Source organism: Phaseolus vulgaris, chromosome 10, assembly GCF_051622355.1.
Source record: "Phaseolus vulgaris cultivar YP4 chromosome 10, ASM5162235v1, whole genome shotgun sequence".
NCBI classification, from domain to species: domain Eukaryota; kingdom Viridiplantae; phylum Streptophyta; class Magnoliopsida; order Fabales; family Fabaceae; genus Phaseolus; species Phaseolus vulgaris.
The window spans coordinates 39,488,646-39,512,011 of NC_143507.1; the positions used below are offsets into that span (position 1 = coordinate 39,488,646).

The window sequence follows — 23,366 nt, forward strand, 5'->3', positions numbered from 1 at the left end:
ACAATGAATCTTAGAGGTGTCTGTTTTCACTAATTAAATGTTTAAATAAACAGGTTTATTTTAATAATTTTTGGTTAACTATGAACTTAATGGTAACATAAATTATGCAGAATAACTTAATAAAACTATTTTTCTTCCGATGCCTTCTTTTTTCTGAAACGCATACAAAAATTTCTTGACAAGTATTTGGAGGGGGAAAATACGTGTAAGAGTCAAAGATTGGTGTACTTGTCTTCCAAGGTTACTTAGAAGATAAGCAAAGAAAAGAAAAAAATTAAAAATTGATTTGACTAAATTATATATTTTTTATTGCACGTCATAATCTGTGAATTTTGTTGGATCTCATTGAGATAAGGAGACTGTGAATTCTGTTGCTAATGAATGAAAGAAGACGAGTGTCTAGTTCCACATTGAAAAGAGAAGTTTGTTGTTCTTACCATTAAAAAATCTAAATACTAAATATTCACTAAATTATAAATTAAAAAATTATTAATATTTATAGTAATTTTTATTATTAATAATAGTTATTAAGATTTTAGTTATTTATTATTTTAAATTGTTAGTTAAACTAATGATTAATTTATTATTTTATTGAATAATAAAATAGTTTTTAAAATTAATTTTTCTTGTAATATATCTTATATGAAACAAGGTTATGAATGTATTATAAGTCCAAAAATTTATTTAAATGATTATTTAAAACTCTACCTTCTATTAAATAGTAGTCAAATTCATAAAATTATCTTTTATAAGTATTAAAAATAAAAATGGATATGTTCCTCCTTGTTACTCACTAAAAAAATATAGGTTAATGGAAAGTAGTGATGAATGTAAAATTGGTCTTTAATTATACATTATTATGACTATTCTTTTCCTTTTTTCACTGATAGTATTTATAGCAGGATCGAAATTTAAATTTATTTATACCATTTTATTAATAGTTAAAAAATAATATTAAAGTTCATTGATGGATTTTTGCAATTATAAAAATTAAAACATTGAAATTGAATTTTATCTATTATGAATTGAATGTAAAAATGATTGTTTTTTTTTAATTAATTGATGAATCAATGTCCTCTACTTAAAAAGCAAAGTAGGGAGACCCTCTTCAATTTGCTCAAATTTGAATTTCATAAACTTGTTCAAAATATACCTAATTTTTTTAGTATAGTTTGGTTGAAAAAAACAATCAAAGATTTCCCAACTGTTTTTCTTTTTTTAAAACTAAACAGTTACCATTTTGGGTGAATACTGAATATTCTTATTTAGTAATAGACAAGTTTCCCCAAATTGGAGGAAGAACAGAAGCAAAACGTGGAAGTGACGTGGAACCCTTCCTTTCATACTTTTCATTCCCACCAATCACAATTCACCTGTTGTCGGATTTGGCTCAACCACAAACCCTAACTAAACAATAATATAGAAGTAAATAAATAAAACAATGTTACAATCAAATATTAGCAGATATCTTAACTTAAGAATTTTTGTCCCATAGTTGAATTCTTCAGTACAAATCTCCTCTTTTAATTATTTTTAAGATTGTTATTCTACGCGTGAATTGACTTATTGAATTTAATTAAAATACACTATTGCCATATTTTACATTATTATTTAATTATAAATTATCAAGTTTTTCGACAAAAGATATTAATTGTATAATTATTACTTTAAAAAAGCAACCTTTTAAACTGGTTGATAATATATATAAAAAATTATTCTAGTTCCTCATTCTCAAAATTTCCAGGATTTATAAATTAAAAAGATTTTAAATATTTACAAACGAATAGTAATAGCATGAGATTATTTTTGCCATTTTCTTACCAAAAACCAATGGTGACTACAAAAATGTGTTGTTTATAAATGAAACCGATAATTGTTACGCTAAAGGAGGCACCTTCCTGAGAAGTTGGAAGAAAGAAGAGAGTGGTGAGCGTGAGAAATCAGAAAAGAGGGATGGAGGTTGGATTCTTAGGTTTGGGGATAATGGCAAGGCTATGGCAACCAACCTGCTACGCCATGGCTTCAAAGTCACTGTCTGGAACAAAACCCTCTCCAAGGTCTCCATTCACATTCTACTATTTTTTAAGTTTCAGTTTCTTTTGTTATTATGTTTGTTTGTGTGTGTCCTTACCATGATTTCTTTCCATAATACTGGTTGATCACTATGGTTGGTATAATTCTGTGCATTTTCTTGTGCAATTTTAATTTGGGGTTCCGTAGCATAGGTTCTTCTCATGTGTCACTACTATTCTTCAAGTTACACAGAAAGTTGTGTGCTGAGGTATTGTTCCTGGTATTTTGGAATACAGCTTAGCAAATTTATTTGTTTTCTTATAGATGATGTCAGATAAGTGCTTGAGAAAATTGTGTATTCTGTTTAACACTTGATGAGGATTTGGCTCTCTAAAATAAGGGTTAAGTAAGTAATCTCATTTGTTGATGAGAAAATCAATTGTTGATATTGCAGCGCGTCCATTATTTGTTATGAATGCTTGTGTCATCATATCAATGTTTAATTATTTTGCTAATGACTGGGATTACTTACTTTACCCTCAAACATGAGTTTCAGTTTAGATATACTTTTTAGTCAGCAAATTACAGTGTTTATTTAATATAGATGTGTTGACTTAGCAACTTTTTAATTTGAACACTCTGCCACTAGCCTAGTGCCCCTAACTCGGATAGTTCTTCTAATTCTTGTTTGCTGCAACTTCTAATTGTAGTGTGAAGAACTTGTGCAATATGGTGCTTCAGTTGGAGAAAGGCCAGCAACTGTTGTCAAGAAATGCAAGTACACAATTGCAATGTTATCTGATCCTCCGGCTGCTTTATCGGTCAGTTGTGGTGAATATTATTTTGACTAGTAACTTCTTTTTTAGCTCTTATTTGAATTCTGTTTGTGATGAATTTCTAGATTGTGTTTGATAAAGATGGTGTTCTTGATCATATTAACGGAAAAGGTTACATTGACATGTCAACAGTTGATGCTGATACATCCTCCAAGACATCTGAGGTTGGTATACCAGCTGATGTTAAGATTTATTTTCCCTTCATTTTGAAATTCATCACGTTTTCTTTTTTCTGTTTGAGATATATTTTGCTTGTGATTTGTGTAAAATGTAGTTTGTTTACTTTTCCAAAATTTTGCTACAGACTCTTTTTGCTACAGAGAAACTTTTAAATTGAAGAGGGGATGCAAGTTTAAAATGAAGTTATTATAAAGAGAGAGAAAATGGAGAAGTAAGCTAGGTTGAGAGAGAGAGATGTGTCCGGTGCCCTTAATTTATGATATAAAGGGTTCCCAATGCACTCTTACCCCATCAAGGAGACTGTTTCTAGGTTTTGAACCAGTGCTCACCATTTGATGCTAGTAGGACATTGGTACTCTTTTTATCTTTTGGCCATTTCTCTCTCCCACTGGTATTTTAAGTGTTCTGCTGGCCGTTGGAAATAGTCATCTATTGGGAGAAAATGTGTATGTTCAGTGAAAGAGCAACCATCATACTTAACCTTTTCTAAATTTATTATGAAGGTTAGGCCATGTATTTGCTAGCCGGGAATGTGCTGATAGAATTTTTTAAATTAATGTTTGATACCTTCTTCATCGTATGAGCTCTTCGTAGAACATGTGAATCACCTAGAAATCAGACTTCCCATTGAGCCAAGCCAAAAAACTACAAGAGAAGGAGAAAAAACATTACTTACTATGTTGTCAGATGTCTGTTGAAGTTGGGTATGTGGTTTTGACGTTAGGCTTTGTTGATATCGTGTGTTGGAGCTATGACATATGTAAAATATGTTGAATAAACTTTAATGTAATTTGTGGGTTTTAAAGTTAGAAGTTACTAGGAAAGAGTAGAATGGGAGTTTGGATATGTAAAAGGTCAAAAGTTGTGAGTGGGATTTTAATTGTGTTGTTAGTGGGGTTTTAAGGCCATAATGAAGACTTTTCTAGAAGAGCTTCCTAAAGCCTATAAATAGGATGCTCTCTCAATTGTAAGATGCACCCAAAGAAAGAAATACAATAGAGAGAGAATTACAAAGAAGAGTGTTTCTTTAGAGAAATTCAAGTGTGAGTGATTGTCTGTTTTTTTACAATTTGGTATCAGAGCCAATGGCGAATGTGACGGGTCAAATACCGCTACCACGGTTAACGAAGGCAACAGATATGACAACTGGAGCATTCAAATGAAAGCTCTTCTCGGTTCTCAGGATTCATGGGAGGTGGTCGAAGAAGGTTTTGAAGAACCAACAAATACCACGGGTTATACGGCAGCTCAAACCAAGGCATTGAAAGAGATGCGATCGAAAGATAAGGCAGCTTTGTACATGTTGTATAGAGCTGTTGATGAGGCAAATTTTGAGAAGATTGCTGGTGCGTCCACTTCAAAGGAAGCATGGGACATATTGGAGAAGGTGTTCAAAGGAGCTTACCAAGTTAAGCAAGTGCGTCTAGAAACTCTGCGTGGCGAGTTGGAGAACATGAAGATGATGGAGTCAGAAAGTGTATCTGACTACATCACGCGTGTACAGGCTGTGGTGAATCAACTCAACCGAAACGGTGAAACTCTGACCGATGCACGAGTTGTGGAGAAGATTTTGAGAACATTAACAGACAATTTTTAGAGTATTGTGTGCGCGATAGAAGAGTCAAAGGACCTTGTGACGCTCACAGTCGACGAGCTCGCCGGTTCTCTCGAGGCACACGAGCAACGAAAGAAGAAGAAGAAGGAGGAAACACTCGAGCAAGCACTTCAAATCAAGGCGTCAATCAAAGACGAAAAGGTACTCTATCATCAAAATTCTCAATATAGAGGGCGTGGTCGTGGAAGTCGTGGAAACGGTCGTGGTGGAAAAGGCAACAACCATGAAGGGTACTATAAGGAGAAGGAACAGTCGAGCCAACCAAATTGGCGTGGAAGAGGACGTGGTAGAGGAAGAGGCGGCCGATCGAATTATTCCAACATCGAGTGCTACAAATGTCACAAATATGGTCACTATGCGAAGGATTGTAACTCTGACAAATGTTACAATTGTGGTAAAGTGGGGCATTTTGCAAAAGATTGTCGTGCTGATCTAAAGATAGAAGAAACAACCAACCTAGCCTTGGAAGTCGAAACGAATGAAGGTGTTCTCTTGATGGCTCAAGATGAAGTCAACATTAACAATGACACTCTGTGGTACCTCGACTCAGGAGCAAGCAACCATATGTGCGGTCACGAGTACCTATTCAAAGATATGCAAAAGATTGAAGATGGTCATGTTTCATTTGGAGATGCATCAAAGGTGGAGGTCAAAGGGCGAGGTACGGTTTGCTACTTACAAAAGGATGGCTTAATTAGGTCACTCCAAGATGTTTATTACGTACCAGACCTCAAGACCAACATTTTTAGTATGGGGCAACTCACGGAGAAAGGTTACTCGATATTTTTGAAAGATCGACTCCTACACTTGAAGAACAAGTAAGGGCGTTTGGTTGCTCGAATTGAGATGGCAAGAAATCGGATGTACAAGCTGAATTTGAGAAGCATACGAGAAAAATGTTTGCAAGTCAACATAGAAAATAAGGCATCGTTGTGGCATCTCCGTTTTGGTCACCTACATCATGGTGGACTAAAAGAGTTAGCGAAGAAGAATATGGTGCACGGGCTACCCAACATGGACTACGAGGGAAAATTTTGTGAAGAATGTGTGCTCAGCAAGCATGTGAGAACCTCGTTTCCAAAGAAGGCTCAATATTGGGCTAAGCAACCTCTCGAATTGATTCATACCGACATATGTGGACCAATTACTCCAGATTCCTTCGGCGGTAAAAGGTATTTCATTACCTTTATCGATGATTTCTCACGAAAGACTTGGGTTTATTTTCTGAAGGAAAAATCCGAGGCATTTGAGGTGTTCAAAAAGTTCAAGGTGATGGTGGAGAGGACAACTGATAAACAGATCAAAGCTGTACGATCTGATAGAGGTGGTGAGTATACTTCAACAACTTTCATGGAGTATTGCGAGGAGCAAGGCATAAGGCGATTTCTAACTGCACCATACACTCCTCAACAAAATGGTGTGGCCGAGAGGAAGAATCGGACCATTCTCGACATGGTTCGATCAATGCTTAAGAGCAAAAAGATGCCAAAGGAATTTTGGGCGGAAGCTGTGCAATGCGCCATCTATGTGCAAAATCGATGTCCACATGTGAAGTTAGATGATCAAACACCGCAAGAGGCATGGAGCGGACAAAAGCCAACAGTTTCTCATCTCAAAGTGTTTGGTAGTATGGCTTATGCACACGTACCAGATCAACGAAGAACGAAGCTCGAAGACAAAAGCAAAAGGTATGTTTTTATTGGGTATGATGAGAAGACAAAAGGATACAAGCTCCTTGACCCGATAAGCAAGAAGGTGATGGTGAGTCGTGATGTGCGAATGAATGAAACAAGCGAGTGGGATTGGAATAATTCTTCAGAGATTATGATTGAAGTTGGAGAATCATCAATTGTTGCACCGACAAGTATAAATTATGAAACAAACAATGATGAAGATGAACCACGACAACCTAAAATTCGAAGTTTGCATGATTTGTATGATTCGACAAATGAGGTACACCTAGTATGTCTTTTGGCAGATGCAGAAAATATCAGCTTTGAAGAGGCGGTGCGAGACAAGAAGTGGCAAACTGCCATGGATGAGGAGATTAAAGCGATTGACCGCAACAACACATGGGAGCTAACAGAATTGCCAGAGGGAAGTCAGCCCATTGGTGTGAAGTGGATATTCAAGAAAAAGATGAATGCTCAAGGCTAGATAGAGAGGTACAAGGCGCGACTCGTTGCGAAGGGATACAAACAAAAGGAGGGAATTGACTACGATGAGGTGTTTGCTCCCGTTGTAAGAATGGAGACAATTCGATTGCTCATTTCCCAAGCGGCTCAATTTAAATGGCCGATATTTCAAATGGATGTCAAGTCGGCATTCTTGAATGGTGTGCTTGAAGAAGAAGTCTACATCGAACAACCACCTGTGTACATGAAAATCGGAGAGGAGAAGAAGGTGCTAAAATTGAAGAAGGCACTTTACGGGTTGAAGCAAGCACCGCGGGCATGGAATACTCGTATCGATACATACTTCAAGGAGAACGGGTTCAAGCAATGTCCTTACGAGCATGCTCTTTACGCAAAGAACAATGGAGGTAACATGATATTTGTTGCTCTTTATGTTGATGATCTCATTTTTATGGGTAACAATAATGAGATGATAGAAGAGTTTAAGGGCACAATGAGACGGGAATTTGAGATGACAGATTTGGGATTGATGAAGTTTTTCCTTGGCTTGGAAGTTAGACAAAAAGAGACAGGTATTTTTGTATCACAGGAGACATATGCAAAGGAGATTTTGAAGAAGTACAAGATGGAAAATTGCAACCCAGTATCAATACCAATGGAACCAGGTGCAAAACTCTCAAAGTTCGATGGAGGAGAACGTGTCGATGCAAGTAGATACCGGAGTTTGGTAGGAAGCCTTCGTTATCTCACATGCACGAGGCCGGATCTTTCATTAAGTGTCGGCATCATAAGTCGATTCATGGAGGAACCAGTTTACTCACATTGGAAGGCGTTGAAGCGAGTCCTACGGTACATCCAAGGTACTGTATCACTCGGATTGTTCTACTCAAAAGCAGAAGATTACAAGTTGGTGGGTTACTCTGACAGCGATTGGTGCGGAGACATAGATGATCGGAAAAGTACATCGGGATATGTATTCTTTATGGGCAACACAGCATTTTCTTGGCTTTCAAAGAAGCAACCGATCGTGACGCTATCGACGTGTGAAGCTGAATATGTGGCAGCATCTTGGTGTGTATGTCATGCGATATGGCTTAGAAACTTGTTGAGCAAGATGGAGCTAAAGCAACTAGGTGCAACCGTGGTTCAAGTTGACAACAAATCAGCAATTGAGTTGGCAAAGAACCCAGTGAACCATGAAAGAAGCAAACACATTGATGTTCGTTTTCACTTTATTCGTGATCATGTGAAGAAAGGAAGTGTGGAATTGGTGCATGTGGCAAGTCAATATCAAGTTGCTGATATCTTCACAAAACCGCTACCGAAAGTCTTTTTCGACAAATTCAAGAAGATGATTGGCATGATGGATGGTAGAAACATTTAAGTTTATGGGGGAGTTTTGTTGAATAAACTTTAATGTAATTTGTGGGTTTTAAAGTTAGAAGTTACTAGAAAAGAGTAGAATGGGAGTTTGGATATGTAAAAGGTCAAAAGTTGTGAGTGGGATTTTAATTGTGTTGTTAGTGGGGTTTTAAGGCCATAATGAAGACTTTTCTAGAAGAGCTTCCTAAAGCCTATAAATAGGATGCTCTCTCAATTGTAAGATGCACCCAAAGAAAGAAATACAATAGAGAGAATTACAAAGAAGAGTGTTTCTTTAGAGAAATTCAAGTGTGAGTGATTGTCTGTTTTTTTACAAAATATGCAGTTTGTGTGTTATTTGTTTTTGCTCAGGTTTATTTAGATTTATTCTTTGATTAGAATTGATTGGTCAAGCTTTTTGTATTCACGGTAATGTCTATTCTAGCATTGTTCAAAACTGTATAAATTATACTCTGAATTTTCTGAAAAACAATATTCACATTTCCTCATATTCAAGTATGTGTGCAAGTGGTCTCATTCAGATTCCTTGTTATGAACTGCTCCATATTGAGGGAAATAAAAGAGCATAAATATGCATTGCGAATCTTTCTGTACATTAAAGTTGTTGATTCTTTTGACATGCAGGCATTGTATGATGAAGCACTTCCAGCCTTTGACATACTGGGGAAGAAGTCTTTCTTTTTGGGTGAGGTTGGAAATGGTGCAAAAATGAAACTTGTTGTTAACATGATAATGGCAGGTAATATTTTCTTCCCCCTTTTCCTTGGCTCTATCATTTTTAATTTGGGAGTTGGTAGGGTGATTGCAGTATTTTATGAATCAGCTAGAAAGAAATAATCATGCACATTGTACTATTAGTATTCCTTCTTTGGCTGCAAGCTAAATGGATTGCATGTCCATATTTTCTGTCTTATTCTGTAAATTAGTTATTCCCCGTTGCAGTATGATGAATGCTTTCTCTGAGGGACTCACACTAGGTGAAAGAAGTGGTTTGAACCCTACAACTCTTCTTGATGTGCTGGTAATTGATTTCAACCACTGAGACTCTTATTGCTACCTTTTTTAGTGCTATTTTAAACAATAATTGGGGAATTTTTGTGTGCAGGATCTTGGTGCCATAAGTAATGGCATGTTTAAATTGAAAGGACCTACAATGCTCCAAAATAGTTACTCCCCAGCTTTTCCGCTGAAGCACCAGCAGAAGGACATGAGGTTAGCTCTTGCTCTTGGAGATGAAAATGTTGTATCAATGCCAATAGCAGCTGCAGCAAATGAGGTAAAACTATTTTTCAAATATTTTCATTTTGCGGATCTGTAGCTACTTCTTTAGTTCACATGACTGCAAGTTCACTGCATATCAGGAGTGGTGCTCAAATTACTGAATTGGCTTCATTTGTTTCTTTACAGAAAAATGATGGAACCCTTTTATTTTCTATGTTATGCTTTAATGTTTAATTTAATGACTATCATGGAAGTTTCATAAGGTACTAAAAAACCCTGCTTTTGTAGGCTTTCAAGAAGGCCAGAAGCATGGGGTTGGGAGATCTTGATTCAAGAAACTTTCATATTATTTAATCATTTAATCTAGAATATAATTTTTTAAAAGATATATTCTAAATTATATAATTTATAAGTTATTTTCAAATAGATTAGTTTGTAAATTATATAATTCAAATTATATTTATTTTTTAAATTGTTTCTGGGTTATTTCCTGGAATTATGTAATCGGGAAAATGAAAAAACAAAAGAATAACAAACTAATGTAAGAAAAGAGTGAAGATAATACCTGATGAGATAAAATGTTAAATGTTAATTTATTTTTTTAATGAAAGACAAAAAAAAGTATTTCACATTTAACGCGGGGTGCAGGAAGAAGCAGCGCTCAACGCGTAACTTATTCACAACTAACAAATTTTAAGTAAGACTACCTCAAACTGAAGCATATTTCAATCATGCCAAAATTATTGCAAACATTATCTACTCTTTGCTTGAACAAAATGCCTTAATAGAAAATTTGCTAATTTTCCAATCCATAAAAGACTTGTATTAGGTCATCATTGAAATTTCCAAATCTGAATTTCATAACCCAAATACTGAGATTACAGTGTACATAATAATCCAAATTCAAAGCAGTAAACCAATCAAAACATATTATTTGACTCCAGCTTATAATTATATTATGTTGAAGCTTGAGTTACTTTTGATCCTTCTTCTTGTTGTTCCACCTCCACACCCATGCCAATATCTTCTTCACTGTCCACTTGTTGCGGCTGCACCTTTCCCTTTTTCCTATCTTCATTGCAAAATCAACTCATCACTTATTTTAATATATATATATATATCAACTCTATAAATCCAACAAATATATTGCAATTTTTTTTAAAAAAATAGCTTTTTATTTGTACACAGAAGAAACTTTGAATTGTCAAAAGTAAAAAATTCCGGGGATGATCTAGTTCTCCGCCACGTTACTCCTCCCTCTTCTTCCTCTTCTCCCTACACACTCCTTAAAGAGGGTTCAAACTCATCTCCCCACTTTCACTTTGAACAGATATATGATGATATTCTAAAGCATATAGGATCCATGAAGTAGCAGCAGAGGTTTACATGACAGTATTAATTACAAGTAATGAAATAAAAGTTAGAAGTCACCTCATTCTTCCTCTCATCGCCGGAAACACGTCTCCGACCATTACCACCACCTGCCATCTGTGCAAAGCGAGTGGATTGCCACATAACCTTGTCATGTGTATTTATAGCTGGTTGTATGTTAGATTCTTACATAACTTGTCATATGTATGTATTTATAGGTGATTGTGACATTGTTGCTTTGCATGGTGATTGCATCAATTTTCTGATTTACAAAGAAAGACTAAGACAACCACGTAATTGCTTTGATAAAATACCTTTATATTTTACTTTATGAGGATGGCACACTCCTATTAAATTATATATATGTGTCGAACATAAGTATTGAACACTGATACTCAGTACACGTATTAATGAAGTGTCCAATTCAAAAAATATTTGTTGAATTTTTGACAATTCTAGCACGATTCTAACACAACAAAAGAAAAATAAATTAATTTTCTAAAAATTCAAATTTATTGTATAAATTTTTAGTATGATTATAAAAATAAGTAATAAGTCCTTTTGAACCAGTCATGGGTTATCACGAATTTATAAGTAGCTCATGCAACTCCTCCCTGTGCCACACATATGGCTGTTGGTGATAATGGAAGGAAGCATCTTCGCTGCGACGAGACCAAGAATAATGAGCTGAGTTTCATTCTATTCTACGTAGCAGATACATTTACACGGATAATAGATACGTGTAATCTTTAAAATATGTAAGATAGGAGAATACAAATATATATTATATAATTATAAATTATATAAATTGATAATAAAGATTTATGTGTAAAAATTATTTTTTGGAGTAGAAAAATATTATTTTTTTATGACTGGTTCAAGTTTTTTTATTTTTATAATTATATAAAAATTTATATAATAAATTTGAATTCGTAGAAAATTAATGTATTTTACCTTTTTAAAATTGTTTTAGAACTGTACTAAAATTGTCAGAAATCCAATAAATATTTTTTGAATTGGACAAGTGTCATGTCGGTGTCCGTTACGAGTATCCATCGACACACCATTTAAGAGGAATGTCTGGGCTTCGTTGATTAGTTTCATTACTTGTAATATTCTTCTGTAAACCTCTTGATGTTCTACTTTATGGATACCCATGGTCTGTTCAAAGTGAAAGTGGGGAGATGAGTAGTGGGAAAGAGGAAAAAGTAATATCAAGTGATGAGTTGATTTTGCTATGCAGATAGCAAAAAGTGGAAGGTGCATGCGCAAGAAATGGGTGGTGGTGAAGAACATACTTGCCTGGGCCCTGGAGGACCATAACTTCAAACCACATCAAGAGGGATGCACCTGCTTCTGCTACTTAGTAACTCCACATTCAAATCACGTGTAATTATAACCTAGATTTAAATAATACGTCATTATGTCTCTTTAATTTGTTTTTGTTTTTTAATTTAGATTGTAGAATGGTTATTGGATCTGCTATTTGAGTAAATAAACGGTCTTTCTTTCAGATTATGTAAATCTATCCTGTGATATAAAAACACTTACTTGTTATTTTATGCAATTATGTTGAAGACATAAAAATCACATTGAGGAAAAAAAAATAGTTTATAATTTTAAAAAACTTAGTTACTTAAAACCAATATCTAAATTTTGATAGTGACTAAAAAATTAACTCTCTAACTATACGAGAATTAAAAATGTAAAAAAATAATTTTTATATTTATTATTTTTATTAACTAAAAATTAGTCTCTAAAATTAAAAAAAATAACAAAAAATAATTTTTAATTATATCGTAATGAAAGACTTAAAATATTGTGTCTAATAAATAAGTATTTTTATAATTACTAGTTATTATAAATACCATATCTAATTATATTAAATTTTTATTAATAATAAAAATGACTTAAATTAAAAAAAAATAGTTTACAAAATAATATTTAATATAGTTAACATAATAAGTAATTATTTTTTTCTAAATTTTTTATATTAAATTATTTTCTTATAGTGAATAGTATTTTTATTTTTATTTTTGAATATTTAATGTTGACTTTAGATTTCATTTTGCACGTACGTGAAAGTTGAAGAGGTTGAAGTTTTCCTTTGGGTGGTCTGAAAAGCGTTATTGATATTGGTTATCATTGATATTTTTTTTAAAGAAATTATGGTAAAAACTTTCAAGGGTTGTTATATTAAGACTCTCAGTGTTGAAATATTAAGACTCTCAAGAATAAAAACATACTCTTTACATTTTAATAAATTAATATTTTATTTTATTTTTTAATTTAAAAATATTATTATATTATTATAAACAGTGTAAAAGATAATGTTGGTACTATAATTTGTATTGAAATATTTAGATATATTTTATTGGATGTTATAACTTTTATGATTTGATTGTAGGTAAAAAATTGTATTTTTTTTATAGAGTAATTATTTGAATTAGGGTTTATGGTTTAAAAAATGGTTAACTAAGGAGTAAAATCATAAAACATTTTATACACGAAAAAAATAGTTAAAAGGAATTTTCTATTAATATATTTTTATTATTATTATAATTATTATCGAATAGAAAGACGTCACAATTTTTTTTTATTGTTATCATAAAAGGACAACCTTTGTATATCCTTAATTTTTTTAATTTTATCAAGTCTATGAATTTTTTTAGATATCAACAATTGTATAACATTTTTTAATTTTATCATTAAATAAATTAATGGTGACCATAATCTAATTCTTCATTATTTGTTAATGTATAATTTGATAAAGAGACCACAAAATTTAAAATAGATAAAGAATTTAAAATTTGAGTTGGTAGGACTAAGTCACGCGTGAGAGACCATTAGTAAATATGATAGAATTAATTATATTTGGGAATGATTTTGGGTTGAGACATGCACCATAGCGTAACCATATCTCTTTCAATTTCTATTTCTTGATATGCTGAAAGAAACATTTAACAAATATTACATGGAAAAATTGGAAAGAGCTTAAAATTCTTTTTATCTTCATTTTTTTTATATTTACATCTTTATCGCATTATTCAACATTTTTAATATGTTGGAAAAATCAAAAATAATTCTCACTCTTTAATGTAGATACAAAATGGGCATTTGCAGAAGTAATGAGTAAATAATAGAAAATATAACAAAATAGAATAATAAAGATTATGGTCACTCTAACACACCTAACAATGATAAAATACAAATTCTCTCTAACATTTCACTAGAATTTCTAATCTCACTGTGTTGAATTTTTATCCTCTCATACCTGTCTATGTTGTTCTTCTCCCTTGCTTTTATCTCTTCCTCCCAAGTTCCTTCCTCCCAAGTTCCTTTTATGTAGAGAATGAGAAGAAAACTTTTTTTATAAAGAGATAATGGTATAATTATTGTTTGTCGTATTTTCAAGATACCTTAAAAATAATCAACTTTATAGACTGAGCTTCAAAGTGAGAGAGATATAATTCCAAGATTTCGAAATGTCCATCATTGAATATACTCAATGGATCAATTACCAATATTCATTGGTCATGGTCTCCCACTAAATTAAGAAGGGATTCCAGTATAATATTTTGTCTTTTATGTTTCCAGTCTTCAAAAAAAAGTTTAGATAGTTGGGTAAGAATAAAATAAAAATAAGAGTTTAGAAGAATCTTTATTCCTAAATAAATAAAAATGATAGTTAAACATTACAAATGAAATTGAGATAAAATGATGAAGTCCATGGGAAGAATATAAAGTTTAAAAGTAATAATAAGTACATAGCAATGAATGAGTTATTGCACACAATATATATATATATATATATATATATATATATATATATATATATATATAACAACTATATACAAATATAAATAATAAAAATCTCTCTTTTACATATATTGTTTTAGATATTAAAGTATTCACATTTTTTCTCAATCATGACTATGGAACTAGACATTGAATCAAATACACTTATAACAACAAGGTTATGGTGACACTACCCTTCTCCTCTTTATTCTCATAATACTCATCATTTTATTAAATATATTGTCGTTATCTAGTGTATATTTGTTTATATACTTATATTGTATGGATGAGATCAATTGATATTTCATTAAACTTGAATTTCATAACTGAGACATAAACATCTTGAATTGATTGTATTTCATAGGATTCCTTCGTGATAGTGAGCATATAAAGCAATGTGTAAAAAAAATTCTCGTTGATGAAAACATGAAAAATCAGTTACAAAAGGATAATAGATAAATAACAGATTTTTCATGTTTTCATCAACATAAAGAATTTTTATACATTGCATGATATGATATCCTAACTAACACGGAGGAGGTCTCTGAATTGCCGCCAATTCCAGATGCTCATATCCTAGTAATGAAATTCAAGTTTAATGGAATATGAATTGATCTTATCATGAAACAAATAAACACCAAATTATTACTTTTTTAAATTCTAAAATAAAAACATAGTATATTTTTTTTATAATTACTTCATATTTGCAATTTTAATTTGATAGATAAATTACTAATATTATCATTAGAAACTATATACATATTTACATTTTTGTTACCATGTTTTCAAACTTATAGATATAATACAATTAAATATAAAAATAAATGTTAATAAATATATTTTTTAGTTTTTAACTAACTCTAAATGTATAATATTATAGTTTAATGTAATAAATAATTTAATTTGGTTTGCTTAAAAAAAAAATAATATAAAATTTGAACTAAAGTAACTAATTAAGAAACAAATAAAATATTAAATTCATCAAAAATTCAATTTTAATTGATTTATGAATATTTATGAAAACGATTTTAAAATATTTCGTTTTGAATATTTTACTTTCTTTTTTAGTTTTTAATCATAATTATATATTCACCTTGAAATAGTTTTTACACGAGAGAATTAAATAAAATTTTCTTACAGCATTCAAATTAAAAATGAATTTTTTTTTTAGATTTCATAAATAAAGCACACTAATGCCCCCTTTCTAAAATTAAAAAAATACACAAATAAAATAAAATTTTCAAAATTCAAAATAAATAACAAAAACAACATTAGAAAAAATCCTTTCAATTTAAAGAAAATTCTCATTTATAAGATTTTTCCACCCAAGAATAAAATTCTGAAATCAAAACAAATTCTCTTGTTGCATAACAAACTTACTGGTCAAAACAAATTCAATAAAAAAACTTATAATATACAATATTAAAAACTAAACCATAAAAATGAAATTCAAAAATCAAAACATATTCTCAAATATTTGTTTGTTGTTATAACAAACTTACCAAAATGGTCAAAACAAATTCAATAAAAATTTATAATATAAAATATTATTAAAACTAACTAAACTGTAATCAAGAGAAATAAAAAAAATACAATGATTACAAAGATATCATTTTATTAATGACATAATAAGAATTCTTTATTTTAGTAAGCAATCCTACCTTTTCCATTTGAATTAAGCTGCAAAGGAGTTATTTATCATCTTGCATTTTCATCATGCGGTGCGGGTTGCATTGGTAGTGTAACGACGGTGTTTGTGGTGGTGGATGGTGTTTTCTTGGTCTCTGTAGGGAGGGTGTATGGCGGTTGTTCATGGAGATGGTTGTTGTCACCGGAGTCACGTGTTGATGGTAATTTGTCGCGGTTGTGTAATTAAAGTATCAATCAAAAAAATTAAATAAAAAAGAAGGATAATGAAAAATTCATTTCGAGAGCACTGATAAAGGAGAGAGAGAGGTTACTGGAAATGAAATCGAAAATGTTGGCGGCAGACTCTCCCTCGGAGAAGCCATAGAAGAATCTTCCAGCGGGTTTTCTTTATTATCTTCGTCCTCTCCCACCTGAAACATTTCAAAGTCCTGCGCCTGAATCCGTGACTCTTCCTTCACGCCAGAACCGCCAATCACACGACGGAGGCGACATCGGCGTGACACGCCTGCGTGCCAAGCCAATGATTGTTGTGGTGGAAAGTGGTGGTATAAGTTATTTCTAATTCTCTGCCTATGTCTCCCTTCATATCTTCTCCAATATATATTTTGGCTCACTTTTTCCCCCTCAGAGTTTGAACATGACACCCTTCAACTGATTTTGAAAATAAAATAGTTTTAAGGAATTTCTCTTAATTCAAAACCGTATTTTTTTTAATTCAAAACTGTTTCTCTCAATTTAAAACAAACAACTCAAATCCTATTTAATTACTTTTTGTTGAATTGGTAGTTTTAAATAAATTTTAACTACTATAACTACATTAAATATATATCTTTTTACCCATAATTAATAAAATATTAAGAATTATAATAAAAATTGTGAAACTCAATTTTTTTTTTTCAGTTTGTTGTTTTAAATAAATTTAAACTGTTAAAAAAAATATCTTTAGAAGAGTATTATCAACATTTTTAAATTTGTATTCTTATTTAAAATTCAATCATAATGGTTTTATTATAAATAAGAATGATTTTATTATAAACTAACGGGAACACATGCGTCGTCTATATATTTGTATTTTTTATTTTGTTTTAAATGTATATATATTTTATTATTATTATTATTATTTATCTAGTATTTTATTTTTATTATATATTTAATATTTTAAAATATATAATTTTTGTCCTCTATTACGTATTCAATATTATAATCATATTTAAGTTTTTTTTTAAGTTATTTGAGATGAAATTGTAATTAATTGATAATGTAAAAATTACAATATATATGAAAATTAACATCATATTTTAAAATATATAACTTTTGTCCTCTATTTTGTTGAATCTATAATTTTCTGTTTTGAAAATTCGAAATGTAGTTGAATTTTTTGTGAGAAACTAAAAACTTTCCTGTGCTTTTTTTTTTTCGAGCATTCATAATTTCAAATACAACTGCCTCTGGTTTCTCCTGAAGTTTTCTACAATGGGAAATTATCACTGATTCCTTTTTTATTGTAGAAGATTTTTTTTAAAGGGAAGAAATGCTAAACTAATTTTGAGAAAACAAACCTCTTATGATGCTCAAGAAGGTCTTCAACAAATTCTTCTTCCCAATAACTTACATCGGTATATTGCATACTCTGAAACAAAACCAAAGCCAATAAATTGTCAACTTCTTTTATTCCTTGCAAAAAATAAGGCAACCTTGGAGAGATGTTCTCATAACATACCGTAAACACCAAAACTTCTAAAGATTTTCCCAATCAATGATTCAAAGCCACCGCAGAAAACCCTGAACATCCACAACTAATCAACAACAAAAAGGACAATACTAATTTTTACTCAATAGAAGATAAAATTCAAAAGATAGAGAAAATGAACAACACTAACATCAACCGAAATAGCATGTGCCAATACGATCGTAAGTTCTTTGATTGAACTAAGTAAAATGGTAGGAAATGACGAAATCAAATGGAAAACTGATCAGTAAATCAAATAGAAAATTTCTATTGTATCGAATGGAAAATTAATTCGTAAATCAAATAAAAAAATTGCTCCTCAAATGAAAAACTACTCCCGAAACTCCCTAGCTTATTCCCTCTGAAGAAAATTGTGGTATATCAAATGGAAATATGAAAATAGAAAATGAAAAGGAGGTTTGATGGATTTAGGGTTTAGTTTTAAATTTGAAAATTTTGAAATTTAAAAATTTAAAAATTTGAAAATTTTGAAATTTAAGAATTTTGAAATTTGAAAAATTAAAAATTTTGAATTTGAAGTGTATCGAAAAGAATTTAGGTCAATAATTAATCAATACTTTAAAAAAAATATATGATTGATGTAATTTTTTTTTTAAAATAGATAAATTTTTAAAAAATTATAAAAATAGATAAGTCAGACATGAAAAGCCGATTTTAATACAAAGAAGTTGTGTTTAAGTGCATAACTTTTGTTGTGAAGATTTTCTTTTTCAAATTAAAAGTTGTGCTTTCATAATTTATTTTCTTACATTTCACAATAAAGTTATGTTACGATTTTTTTTTTCTAAAAAACTTTAAGTTTTGTTCTAATTGGCGTGGAGTGGTCTTCTAAAGTATGATTTCCAAAAAAAAATTTCAATCTTCTGGAATCGTGTTTGTGAAAATTCTTTTCAATTTTTTTAATTGGACCGTGTTTACAATTACGACTTTTATTTTTTTTCAATTTTGTTATGTTTTTATGACTTAAAAATATAATTAGTTATTTTTAATTGAATGTTTCTTATGTCTTTTATTTTTTTAAATTATGTATTTAATTATTTGTAACTGAATACAATGTTGTGGTCGGAAGTGGTGGTGTAGGTGTGTCTCGGTCGGTTTCCTTGCGACTCGGCATATCTTCATATCTTCTTCTGCACCACTCTCTCACAATTTAAACAAACACCCTTCTTTTATGCAAGTGAAACATAGAATAATGAAAAAAAAAAAAAATAAAGTCTCTTTTTTTTAAACTTTTTTTTTTCTTGTAGTTTATATTATTTGTTCTTCTTATTTATGTGATATAACATAAATAAAGTTTTTTTTTTCAATTGAGGATGATTGAGTGGACTATAAAGTCGGATTGTTAATCCGTTGTATAAATTATTGTATTGAGAGTTTAAAAATTCTTTTATTTCTGGTGATATTTTGCTATTTTTTAAATTTTTTTATTTACTAGTTAAATATGTTAAAATAGAGAAAATCCTAAAACTATTTAAAAATCTCACATTAATAAGAAAAAGACAAAATTCACTTTTATTTTAATCTATTCTTCACGTGGATTATGCCGTCGTAAATGGTTAGATATGAATCCAAAGATAAAAAAAAAAAATCACTACCGTATAAACAAATAATTTTAGAATAAACATTATGAAAATAATTAAAAAACGACAAAAGAAAAAGAACATATTCTCTTATATTACAACACATTTTTTTTTCTGATAAAAAAAAACCAACAAATTTTTGTCTCTGAATGCTAAGATAGAAGTTTTTAAAAAATAAGTTTTTTTAGGATATGAATATATATATATATGAGTTTGAAAATGAATTGATAGTAAAAGTTGATTATTTTATTAATCAATAATTCTTTTGACCAAAAATCCTTACCCTTCCGCTTTCACCTGACAAAAACACTATTTATAATGAATAATGATTGTTAGACAATAATCAATCACTTTTAGCTTGCTCCAAATTACAATAATCAATGACTAGGAGAGAGATAGTTACGTGTCACGACAATTTTATCACGTGATAAAGGTAGAAAAAATTGAAAACAGTGATGGAACAAGAAATTAATGTGATCAAAGATAAAACTGTGAAGTTAAATTTTTTTAATAAAATAAAAGATCATTTCAATAATTATCTTTTAATAATATAAAAAATATAATAAAATATATTATATTTAAATTTAAAAAATTAAAAATAATTTTTTTTTGATATTATTAATTGTTAAGTAATTAATTTTTTAAAATATTAAAATATATTTATTCAATTTAGACAAGACAAATGTTTGATAATTTTTTAAAAAAAAAATCAAATTCAAAAAATCTCGTAACATTTCTAAAAACTAACGTTTTCAAATAAATTTATTATGATTCCAAAAATGTCATTTATATTAGAACATATGAAAATCTATTTTTTTTTCAAAATAAAATAAAAAAATTGAATAATAAAAGTCATATGTTATTATCAATAATATATTTTATCAATTCAACAAATTTATTTATTTATAAAATTTATAATTTATGACATAAAAAAATTAGCATACGTAATGTCTCTTTAAAATATTCGAAAATTTAAAATCTTGAACATAAAAGTTATAAATTTGAAAAATAGTTATATATTATTAATATAGTAAAACTTAATAATATTTTTTATTGATCATTTACATCCTTATTTCTTTCTTGTTAGAATGCTGATAGCATTCTTTAGAAGTTTTTCCTAAATTATTACGAGAAATTCACAAATTTTGACCTCGTAACCTGATTAATAAAGTACATACTTATAATAATATACATTGAATACATGCAATATAACAAAATACTATCATCAAAAGAATCACAAAATTTACAAAAATAAAAGAAGTATTAAAAGAAGAACAAAATGATGATATGGATTACAAATTTCAAAATCATTTATTCAAAAGGGTTTGAGTGCATTCATTTGTATTTAACAACCCTTTTGCACGATTGTCATTTTCAGCACCACCACAAACCTCTCTTAGCTAAATATAAGTGATATATAGTCAATTACTCCAAGCAAATTTAACCAACCATATATAGGTGTTTCTTGTTTCAACGATTTTATGAAGAAGGTAAAACCCTATACAAAGGCTACTACTTATGTAAACATGTGAGTTTTGTGTTGTTCTTAGGCAGAGTGGTGCATGAGGTGTGTGTAACATAACCTCAATGGAGGAGACCAATGTACAATTATCTAATCTCAATGTTGATAGTTAATCAGAGTAAGTGGTGACTTCTGTAGGAATAAGTGGTAACCCCTACCACCAACTTTTTGCACGATTAATTAATTTAAAAAATTTTGAGGTTTGTGTTGTTCTTGTGTAGGGTGGTGCAGTGCATGAGGTATGTGTAAAGTAACCCTAGTGAAGGACAAAAATGTCAATCTCTAATATGGTTATTAATGTAGTTAGAGAAAGTCATATTAAATGGTGACATGTGTAGGAATAAATGGTGACATGTGTAGGAATAAGTGGTGACCTACTACAAAGTTTCTACACAGTTAAGTAATTTTAGAAATTTTAAGCTCTGTGTTGTTCTTGTGTGAGGTGGTGCATGAGGTGATGGAAGAAGGCCAAGCTTAGGACCAACCACTAGGTCAATTGCAAGGAAGATACAAGAAGACTGAGACTCTACTATTGATGGCAGAGACACCCTTCTATACATGTTCAGAAATGTCATAACCTAGTGTAGTTTTCTATAGTAGAATTTATTTTTCTTTCAAAAAGTAGAGTAGGAAAAATAGTTGTAAATTTTCTTCATTGTAATTAGGGTTGAATTAGGCACCTAAAAACCAACCTAGGTTAAATTAGGGTTTCATTAAGACTCCTAATTTAACCTAGGTCTATCATTAGTCACATGAAGCACACCTAGTCATGCTTGCCATGTGACTACTCTTTAGGCGCCAATTTTAAACCTATGCCTTTTGAATTTTCCAACTATTTTTCTTGTAGCATTGGTCGGACCTCACTATTATATAATGGGGTGCTTGACTATCATTTTAATAAGATCAATTTTATGAGTGTTATGCTGCCATGTTGCTAGCTCTTGCACTCTCTTGCCTAAACCTCTCTAGGTTAGAGACCTTTGGTATTCTTCTTCACCTCTCCAAGTTATATGGCCCAACCAATCACTCTCCCCACTCCTCGTGCACCTTTAAGGAATTCATAGCTCCATTGGAGCTATTCTTGTTCCATCACCTCCATCAAGCTTCTGCACATTCATCTTCAAACTCCAAGAAAACAATTCAGTCATGAAGGCAATGCTATCATGAGGTGTGTCTAAAGTGACCTCAATGGAAGACACCAAGGTACAATTATCTAATCCAGTGTCAATTAGTCAGAGTAAGTGGTGACCTATGTATGAATAAGTGGTGACCAGCTACCAACATTTTGCACAACAAAGTAATTTTAAAAAGTTTGAGTTTTGTTTTATTTTTTGGGTGTGGCAATGCAGTGCATGAGATGTGTGTAAAGTCACCCTAGTGGAGGACACGATGGTCAAGTTCTCTAATGTCATTGTTAATGTAGTTAGTCACAGTCACATTAAGTGGTGACCTGTGTAGGCATAAGTGGTGACCTACCACTAAGTTTCTGTATTGTTAAATAATTTTAGAAATTTTAAAATTTTGTTTTGTTCTTGGGGAGTGCATAACATGTGTGTAAAGTAACCTCAGTGGAGGACACGAACGTCAAGTTCTTTAATCTCAGCTTCAATGTAGTTAGTCAATATAAGTGGTGACCCATGTAACAATAAATGGTGACTTGATACCATTTTTCTGCACAGAGATGTAATTTTGGAAATCTTAAACTTTGTTTTGTTTTTGGGTGTGGTGGTGCATGAGGTGTGTGTAAAGTGACCTTAGTAGAGGACACAAATGTCAAGTTCTCTAATCTCGGTGTGAATGTAGTTAGCCACAGTAAGTGAGACCTGTATAGGAATAAGTGGTGACCTGCTACCAAGTTTTTGCACACTGATCAAATTTTTGAAAATCTAAGCTTATTGTTGTTCTTAGGTAGGGTGGTTTATGTGTGTGTAAAGTGACCTTAGTGCAGGACACCAATGTCAAGTTTTGTAATCTCATTGTCAATGTAGTTGGTGACAAATACACTAAGTGGTGACTTAGGTAAGAATAAATGGTAACCTGCTACCAAATTTCTTCATAGTGAAGTAATTTTAGAAAATTTTGAGCATTACGTTGTTGGGTGGGGTGGTGCATGAGATGTGTGTAAAGTGACCTCAATGGAAGACACTGAGGAAAAGTTCTCTAATCTCAGTATCAATGTAGTTATTCAAAATAAGTGGTGACTTGTATAAGAATAAGAGGTGATCTGCTATCAACTTTTTGCACACTGAACAAATTCCTGACATTTTGAGCTTACTGTTGTTGTTCGGTGGGGTGGTGTATGAGGTAGTGTA

The 23,366-nt window shown here is 30.9% G+C and overlaps 1 long non-coding RNA gene and 1 pseudogene across 2 annotated transcripts; one reads left to right on the forward strand and one right to left on the reverse strand.

Annotated features, from left to right (window-relative positions):
* The first annotated feature begins 1,889 nt into the window (after nucleotides 1–1,889).
* On the forward strand, nucleotides 1,890–9,767 carry LOC137817425 (glyoxylate/succinic semialdehyde reductase 1-like; annotated as a pseudogene). Its single transcript, XR_016516161.1, has 7 exons — nucleotides 1,890–2,057; nucleotides 2,724–2,834; nucleotides 2,915–3,013; nucleotides 8,787–8,901; nucleotides 9,089–9,183; nucleotides 9,268–9,438; nucleotides 9,672–9,767. The product of XR_016516161.1 is annotated as a glyoxylate/succinic semialdehyde reductase 1-like (transcript).
* A 452-nt stretch (nucleotides 9,768–10,219) lies between these two features.
* LOC137817427 (uncharacterized) lies at nucleotides 10,220–10,953 on the reverse strand. Its single transcript, XR_011081960.2, has 2 exons — nucleotides 10,815–10,953; nucleotides 10,220–10,455 (listed from the first exon to the last, which is right to left on the reverse strand). It is a non-coding gene; the product is annotated as an uncharacterized LOC137817427 (long non-coding RNA).
* Between the last annotated feature and the right edge of the window lie 12,413 nt (nucleotides 10,954–23,366).